Source organism: Zingiber officinale, chromosome 9A, assembly GCF_018446385.1.
Source record: "Zingiber officinale cultivar Zhangliang chromosome 9A, Zo_v1.1, whole genome shotgun sequence".
Classification (NCBI taxonomy): domain Eukaryota; kingdom Viridiplantae; phylum Streptophyta; class Magnoliopsida; order Zingiberales; family Zingiberaceae; genus Zingiber; species Zingiber officinale.
The window spans coordinates 31,993,458-32,002,743 of record NC_056002.1 but is presented as its reverse complement, the minus strand read 5'-3'; positions in this window follow the sequence as shown (position 1 = coordinate 32,002,743).

Genomic DNA, 9,286 nt, shown 5'->3' with positions numbered 1-9,286 from the left:
AGATTTTTTATAATTTTTAGAGTATTTTTATGGAATTTTTGGAGTTCGTTTGGTATTTTTTACCAAGAGAAAGAAGTTTTAAAAAGAAAGTGTTGAAGTCGGGTTTTGAACCCAAGACCTCGGACCCGAACCAAATCTTAACGAACTCAGCCCAACCATCTGGTCTACAGATGTTTTGTTAATCATATACGGAGCGATATATATTTAAGTAGTAGTTAGGAACAGTAAAATAAATTGGAAAGAAAAGTGCGCGGCTGAGGAATCGAAGCCGCGACCTGGGATTTGGTTAAAGCCGGGCTGACCAAGTATGCTAGCGATCGTTTCTTATTAAGAAAGGAGAAATATTCTATTTAAGAAGTAGTTAATGAATAGGAAATAAATAGGAAGGAAAAATGGTTGCAGCCAAGTTTCGAACCCATGCGCTATGCCTTAAGCAGAACGCAGCCCACCAACAGACCATCCGAACTTTTCTTAACTAAACCTATATCGAAATATATTTAAGTAGTACTAGTTAACAGAAACCTTGGGGTATTAAAAGGAAGAACTTAGGGATTAATCACAAAACCTAAATTCTTCCTCCCCTTTCTCTCGGCGACGGCGTTTTCTCTCGGGCGAAAAACGCAGCGAGCTTTAGGGCACCTCCGGTGGCCGGCCAAAGACCCATCCAAAGGCTTCTTCATCTCCTTGTGATCCTCTCGACAAGGAGAACTCGAAGACGCGAGGAAGAGGCCGAGATCGTGAGTTTCTCCGAAGCCCTAGAAGCTGTCTTGCTCGGTTTTAAGTCCAAGAACCGAAGGTGAGTTGCTACTCACCTGCAGTAGGATAGCTCCGATTGTTCCTTTCTTTTCCGAAAGCTTTGGGATAAATTGTAGGTGGTTGTGTTTTTGATCGGATTCTTGTTTTCCATGATTTCGTAGCATGTTGTTAAGGATGGTTGGTTTTGATTTCTGCTGTGAATCACATAAAGAAGATAGAAGAGTTTTTGTTTTGGTGTTTCCTTGTTTGTTCGAGTTTTGCTGTGAAGCATGTTTAAGGATTTTGTTTGCTGTCGTGAGGTTCAAGGAAGAACATGAAATGGTTTAATTTGGAGCATGCAGTTTAGTGGCATTGGGAAGCATCTTAGTTTAGATTTTTCCTTTGTTTTGGAACTTGCTGTACAGAATTAAGGAATTGATAGAGCTTTAGTTTCCCTTCATGTTTTGGATCATGCTGTATAGAATTGTTGCTAGGGATTTAGTCTTCCTTTCATGACTTCGGAACAATTTTGAGTATCTCAGTTGTAGTATCTCAGTTTTTGATATGCCTCATGAATTTCATATTAGCCTTGAGATCTTGTTGTTGGTTGCTTAGTAAGAATAGTTTTTTTTTAGCATTGGCAGATTTCTTTTCCATTGCTAATAGAAGTGTAGTTTTCCTTTTCTAGCTTTACCTTAGTACGAATTCTCAGTATTTCCTGATGTAGCATGATATTCTGTTAATTCCATGCAGCAACGATTCCTTTATTTTCTAGATTCTATTGCATGCCTAGTAGTTGAATTTGTTTTACTATCACAGCATGCTTAAGTTGTTCTAGTTTCCTATTTGCTATTGGAATGACATGAGCAGTCCTATTTTTATAGCATGCAGATTTTTATAAGTAAAGTATGCAGATTTTTGATAGGCTTAATATGCAGATTTTTGTTAAGCTTTGCATGCAGATTTATGTTAAGCTTTGTATACAGATTTTCAGTAAGCAGGGTGTGTTCTAGTGCACACCAACTGCTTGATAAAATGCTTAGCTCAATATAATGCTACAGTAGGCATTTTAATAGCTCAGTTAATGCAGTAGAAGCATTTAAAATAACTTATTTAGTCTTGCTTCAGCTTATATGGGACTACGGTCCAATGGGTGGGCTCCCACAGTCGCCTCTAGGTTCAGATAACCTAGTTCTAGGTTCAGATAACCTAGTTAAAGCAAGGTAAGAAAATTAATTATGAAATCAGTATTTTATTTTCAGCAGTGGCACTGTACTGGATTAGATATCCATTGGGTTGGGCTCCCACAGTCGTCCCTAGGTTTAGATAACCTAGTAAACCCTACTAGACTCAGAACTTGCAATCCCGGGTTTAGTTAGGGATGCGCGCACAGCAAGTACAGTTGTCGGGCCCATCAGCACCATGATTACTATTTTGATCTATTATGTAAATAGTTTTCAAAACTTCACAAATTAGTTATGTGAATACAAGTTAGACTCAGTTTAGCATTAATTAGTTCAGCTAATGTATCAGTTCAGTTTCCTATTGGTACACATGATAGTTCTATGATTAGCTATACATGTTTAGTATTTCAGTTAGCATGATTCCTTTGCTATTTATGAGCATGATTAGCTATACATGTTTAGTATTTCAGTTAGCATGATTCCTTTGCTATTTATGAGCATGAGTAGCTATACATGTTAGCTTTTCAGTTAGTTGATTTCTTTGCTATTTGTGAGCATGAGTAGCTTTACATGTTAGCATTCAGTTTTAGCATGTTTTTATTTATATACATGCATATCGAGTTTTTGTGAGTAGGATAGCGCTCACTAAGCTTTTAGCTTATAGATACTATTTTCCTCCTACTGCAGATAAAGGAAAAGCTAAAGTATAAGGAAGAAGGCGACAAGGAGATGCTGTGACGGTGTGTGATGTGTGGACTATGGAGATCCTTGAGACTTAGCTAAAGAACTCACTTAGTTTAAGAATTTGTTTAGTTTAATTTCTTATTAAGTTGATAAGAAAATTTTGTAGTAAGAAGTTATGTTTCCGCTTTTCATTACTTACATGATTTGATTTATTAAACTGCGTGGTTGTGAAAATATATGTTCCAGCCGCCTGTGGCTGAGTATACTCTGTATGTATTTACGGATATGGTCACCGGTACAGGGGAGACTCTGCCGAAATTTTTCGGTAGAGATTCCTCGTGGTTTCGATCACACCAGTTAAGTAGAGTTACTAGTTAAGTAACGGTCATCCTTAGAGTGTAGTAGTAGTAAGAAGGGTGGTCGTTACAGTAGCATTGCCCATGTAGACGGTTATCTCTCCTTCAAATATTCATCGGATTTCCTGGAACCCCTACAAAGAATTGCAGATATGATCAGTGGCTCCCGTATCTACACACCAGGTGCTGGTAGACAACACCGCTAAACATGTTTCAACTACTAGAACATGAGATATACCTTTATTGTTCTGATTCCTACAAGGACAGTCTGCCTTCCAATGTCCTGACTGCTTGCAGATGAAGCACTTGCCCTTCGGCTTCTTCATGTTGGTTGCTACTCGGAAAACCTATAGGTTCCACTGTACAAAAATTTTGTACAAAGGTCTGAACCTTTTCCTAGCTACCATGTGTTCTTTTAAATTAAATTTTGGATCACCTGCGGAACTTAACACGTTTGATCCAAAACTTAATCTATTTGTTCTTTTAGGTTTTGACTTGGATCTCCTGCGGAACTTTACACGTTCGACCCAAGTCTCCTTAAGTTATTAATTCCATTAAATATTAATTTCCATAATTGGTTCCCAGTACTGACGTGGCGAGGCACATGGTCTTCTTGGATATGGGAGCAACCACCACCGACTAGACAAAACCTTTTATAGAAAGCTAATATTTAACTTCCTAAAATAACTTTAGGTTAACCAAAGAGAACAATCAAATCACAAGGAAAAGAAAAAATAAAAGAACACAATATCGAAAAACATATTCGAAATTCTAGAACGTAAGCCTCTTGTATTTGGTATTATTTCCATAAATAACTAGCATGATGCGGAAATAAAAATTACTAGTTATACCTTATAGAAAAACCTCTTGATCTTCTACCGTATTCCTCTTCTAACCTCGGGCGTTGTGTGGGCAACGATCTACCGAGATGAGAAACCACCAACCAACTTCTTCTCCTCCAAGCAAGGTTCGGCCACAAAGGAAGAACTTCACCAAAGAAGAAAACCAAAATACTAACCAAGCTCCAAGAGATGCTAGCTTTCTCTCCTTCTTCTTATTCTTCTCCAAGTAGTATCCGGCCACCACAAGAGCTCCAAGGAAGGGAGAGAGGTTCGGCCACCACAAGAGGAAGAGAGGGAGAGGATGGCCGGCCACACCAAGGAACAAAAGAGGGAGAGAAAATAATAGAGGTTGTCTCTCTTGAAGGCACCCTCACCCCTTCTTTTATATTCCTTGGCCTAGGCAAATTAGGAAATTTATTTACAATAAAATTTCCTTAATTTCCTTGACATGATTTATTTGAGAAAAATAAAATAAAATTTCCCAAATAAACTCTAATGGCCGGCCACATCAAGAGGAAGCAAATTGGACAAGTTTCAATCAACAATTAAAACTTTCCTTATTTGTTTCCGGAAATTTTATAAATAAAATTTCTCTTCAAAAAATCTCTTCATGGTTAATAAAAAGAAATTTCCATAATTTTAATTTTACAACATGTGAATAATTTTTTTAAAGAGAAAATAAAACATCTCTCCAATCTACAAATAAGGAAAGAGATCTAATCTCTTTCTTTAATCTTTTGTAGATCTTTTACAAGAGAGATATTTTAATTTTAATTCTCTTTAAATTATATCTTCCACATAATAATAAAAATTAAAATTAAATTTCTTTTTTAATTTAATTTGGCCGGCCCCCACTAGCTTGGGTTCAAGCTAGGGCCGGCCACCCAAATTCATACCTAGGCCGGCCCTAGCTTGTTCCCAAGCTAGCTTGGCCGGCCCCTATTGGGTGGGTATATAAGGTGGGTATAGGTGGGTATAGAACTCTATAAATAAGAGGCTACGATAGAGACCGAGAGGAGAAATTGGTTTTGGTCTCCCGATAAAATTAAGCATCCCGTGTTCGCCCCGAACACACAACTTAATTTTATCAATGATAATTCATTCCACTAGAGAACTATCATTGAACTACCGCACCAATCCCAAATTACATTTTTGGGCTCCTTCTTATTATGAGTGTGTTAGTCTCCCTGTGTTTAAGATATCGAATGTCCACTAATTAAGTGAGTTACTGACAACTCATTTAATTAATATCTAAGTCCAAGAGTAGTACCACTCAACCTTATCGTCATGTCGGACTAAGTCCACCTGCAGGGTTTAACATGACAATCCTTATAAGCTCCTCTTGAGGACATTATCAACCTAGTATCTCTAGGGCACAGTTTCCTTCTATAATCAACAACACACACTATAAGTGATATCATTTCCCAATTTATCGGGCTTGTTGATTTATCGAACTAAATCTCACCCATTGATAAATTAAAGAAATTAATATCAAATATATGTGCTTGTTATTATATTAGGATTAAGAGCACACACTTCCATAATAACCGAGGTCTTTGTTTCTTTATAAAGCCAGTATAAAAGAAACGACCTCAAATGGTCCTACTCAATACACTCTGAGTGTACTAGTGTAATTATACAGTCAAGATAAACTGACACCTAATTACACTACGACCTTCTAATGGTTTGTTCCTTTCCATTTTGGTCGTGAGCTACTGTTTATAATTTATAAGGTACTGATAATATCATCTTCTGTATGTGACACCACATACTATATTATCTACAATATAAATTAATTGAACAACTACAACTAAATGTAGAAAATTTGACCAAATGTGATTCTTTATTCATAATGAATGTTTACAAAGCTTAGGCTTTCAGTATACACTCCAACACTTCATTCCAATTTTTTGTCCTGTACCCTGAGGTTTATTCACTCTCCTTGCTGAAAAAATCTGTTTCTTCTTCTTCTTTCCTTTCGACTTAGAAGTAGAATCATTTTCAGTATAATGAATTATGACGAAATATACCTTCTGCTGCCTGTAGTTTTGTCAGAAGTTTCGCCAACGTATACTCTCTTTTGTTCATGTTATAGTTCAGGCGGAACTGCTCAAAACTTCTGGGTAGCGTTTGGAGAATTATATCGACCTGGGTTTCCCCATTGATTTCTCCTCCAAAGACTTGTATATCATTCAGATAAGCCATCATTTTGAGGATATGATCCCTTACGGGTGCCCCCTCATACATGGTGGTTGTCATTAACTTTCTCATTGCCTCCTTCCTAGCAGTCCGACTCTGGTGCCCAAAGAGTTCTTTGAGATTGTTCATTATATCATAAGCAGTTGGTAAATCTTGATGTTGATGTTGCAATACATTTGACATTGAAGCCAAAATGTAACATCGCGTCATCTCATCTGCTTTTACCCATTTCTTATGATACTCAATCTCCTCTGGGGTAGAGTCACCATTAGGTGTATCTGGGCATACCTCTGACAGTACAAACTTATAGCTTTCAGCAGTTAAGACAATATCCAGGTTTTTTTCCCAATCTATATAGTTGGGACCAGTAAATCTATTCTCTTTTAGAATAATGGCCAGTGGGTTGAAAGTCATCCTAAGAAACACAAAATAAATTTTGGTCAGGACTCTAAATTTAAAATAATATTGATTCCTCAAATAATACTATTTAAATTTACCAACACCTCAAAACACCGTGAATATTGCATGCCACGTTAGTGTGGACGTATACAAATTCAACATTTGTAAGAGGAGGGTGTAACCTATTAATTTTATTATCTTGTCATCCTAACTTTATAACAAATAAAATTAATAGTTGGTTTTTCTTTGGTCACACAAAACAATAGGAGTGACTCCGTTGGGGAGGATACTATTGAATGCGTCTAAGTGTATACCATTACTTGATACTTAGTCCATTAAATAGGATTGTGCCCCTTCAGTTGGAGAAGATCACACGCTCCTAAATAATTTCCTATAACCATCCATAAAGGAAGTTTGATCTAGTGATCCGCAACAAACCCATCCGTTGTGGAGGGAGGCACTCAGAGCCAACACGCAAGCTTGTTGCATCACTTACAAACCAGTAATGGAGACCGTGGAATTTATTAAAATCCCTCTCCCACTTAGTTTTTTAAAATTGAGGATTTTAACCTATGTTAGCATACATCACATGCACATAAACATCACAGTAAATAAAAGCAATAAATTTAGAAATTAATTTTCCAACTATTATGGTATTTTCCATCACTGTCTTCAGTATGCTCCCACCCTAGCTGCTGTCTACTTTAGCCACCGCCATCGGGTCGAGTTGTCGCAACTATCTTGCTTCTTATTCCGCTGCGTCTCTGGTCCTCCAAAAGCACCACACCTCGCTAAGATACGATCTGCGACAAATATAGAATTTTACATATATCGATCCTATATTCCAAAAAGGAATGTACATATATTCTAGATCGAACAAAAATAAAATTCTAAAAATAATACAGCTCCTGCTGTATTTGATACATACAATCATGCACACAAAATAATGCCCTTGACATGTCCAAGGGTCCAATCACACACAATATCTATATGCCATAATAGTTGGAACCTACAACCACAAAGTTAGCACATCCTACTATTATCCTGCCTAAATTATATATGACATGTGCATAATTAATTTGAAAACCAAAACACACAGAGGCAAACCCTAGCTTTGATACCAATTGTTAGTTGGTCCTAGGAAGATCGTACCGGTTCCACTGTACAAAAATTTTGTACAAGTGTCAAACCTTTCGTAAACAACCTATTATGTTCTTTAGAAGTTAAATTAGGAATCGCAAACGGAACTTAACATCATTGATTCCAAATTTAACTTATCTGTTCTTAATGGTTTAGACTTGGATCGCAAGTGGAACTTAACACTATTGATGCAAATCCACCTACGTTATAAATTCAATTAAATATTAATTTCCAAAATTGGCTTCCAGAACTGCATGGCGAGACACATAGCCTTCTTGGGTATGGGAGCATCCACCACCGCCTAGACAAAGCCTTGTAAGGAAAGCTAATATTTAATTTCCTTATATAACTCTAGGTTTAACCAAAAAGAACAATCGAATCACAAATTCGAAAAACAAAGAAAAAACACAAACACGAATTACTAATTCAAAAAAACTAGATCTAATGCCTCTTATGTTTGTTGGTTGCCACTCGGAAAACCTAGAGGTTCCACTGTACAAAAATTTTGTACAAAGGTCTGAACCTTTTCCTAGCTACCATGTGTTCTTTTAAATTAAATTTTGGATCGCCTGCGGAACTTAACACGTTTGATCCAAAACTTAATCTATTTGTTCTTTAAGGTTTAGACTTGGATCTCCTGCGGAACTTAACACGTTTGATCCAAATCACCTAAGTTATTAATTCCATTAAATATTAATTTCCATAATTGGTTCCCAGTACTGACGTGGCGAGGCACATGGCCTTCTTGGATATGGGAACAACCACCACTGACTAGACAAAACCTTTTATGGAAAGCTAATATTTAATTTCCTAAAATAACTTTAGGTCAACCAAAAAGAACAATCAAATCACAAGGAAAAGAAAAATAAAAGAACACAACTTCGAAAAACATATTCGAAATACTAGAATCGTAAGCCTCTTGTATTTGGTATTATTTCCATAAATAACTAGCATGATGCGGAAAGGAAAAATTACTAGTTATACCTTCTAAAAAGACCTCTTGATCTTCTACCGTATTCCTCTTCTAACCTCGGACGTTGTGTGGACAACGATCTTCCGAGATGAGAACCACCAAGCACCTTCTTCTTCCTTGCAAGTTTCGGCCACCACAATTCTCCAAGAGAAGTAGAGGTCCGGCCACCACCACCAAGCTCCAAGGGATGCAAGAAACAAAACCACCTTTCTCTCCTTCTTCTCCTAGCTAGAACCGGCCACCATCAAGAGCTCCATGAGAGGTTGCCGCCGGCCATAAGAAGAAGAGAAGAGGAAGAAACTAGGGTCGGCCACCAAGGAGGAAAAGAGAGGAGAAGAATAATAGAGTTGATCACTCGTGAAGGCACCTCTACCCCCTCTTTTATAATCCTTGGTCTTGACAAATAAGGAAATTTTAATAAAAAATTCCTTAATTCTTTTGTCATAAAAAAGAAAAATTATTTTAATTAAAAAACAATTTTCTTCTTTTAATAATAATGGCCGGCCACTTCTAATTCCCCAAAACAAGGAAATTTAATTCACACAAGAATTAAAACTTCCTAATTTGTTTCTAGAAATTTATAAAAATTTCTCCAATAATTTTTATCCCTTCATGATTGGTTAATAAAAAGGAAATTTTATAAATTAAAATTCTTCTTTTAAACATGTGGATAATTTCCAAAAGGAAAGTTATCTCTAAAAATTAAAATCTCTTTTCAATCTACAAATAAGGAAAGATATCAAATCTTTTCTTAATCTTTTGTAGAAACTAATA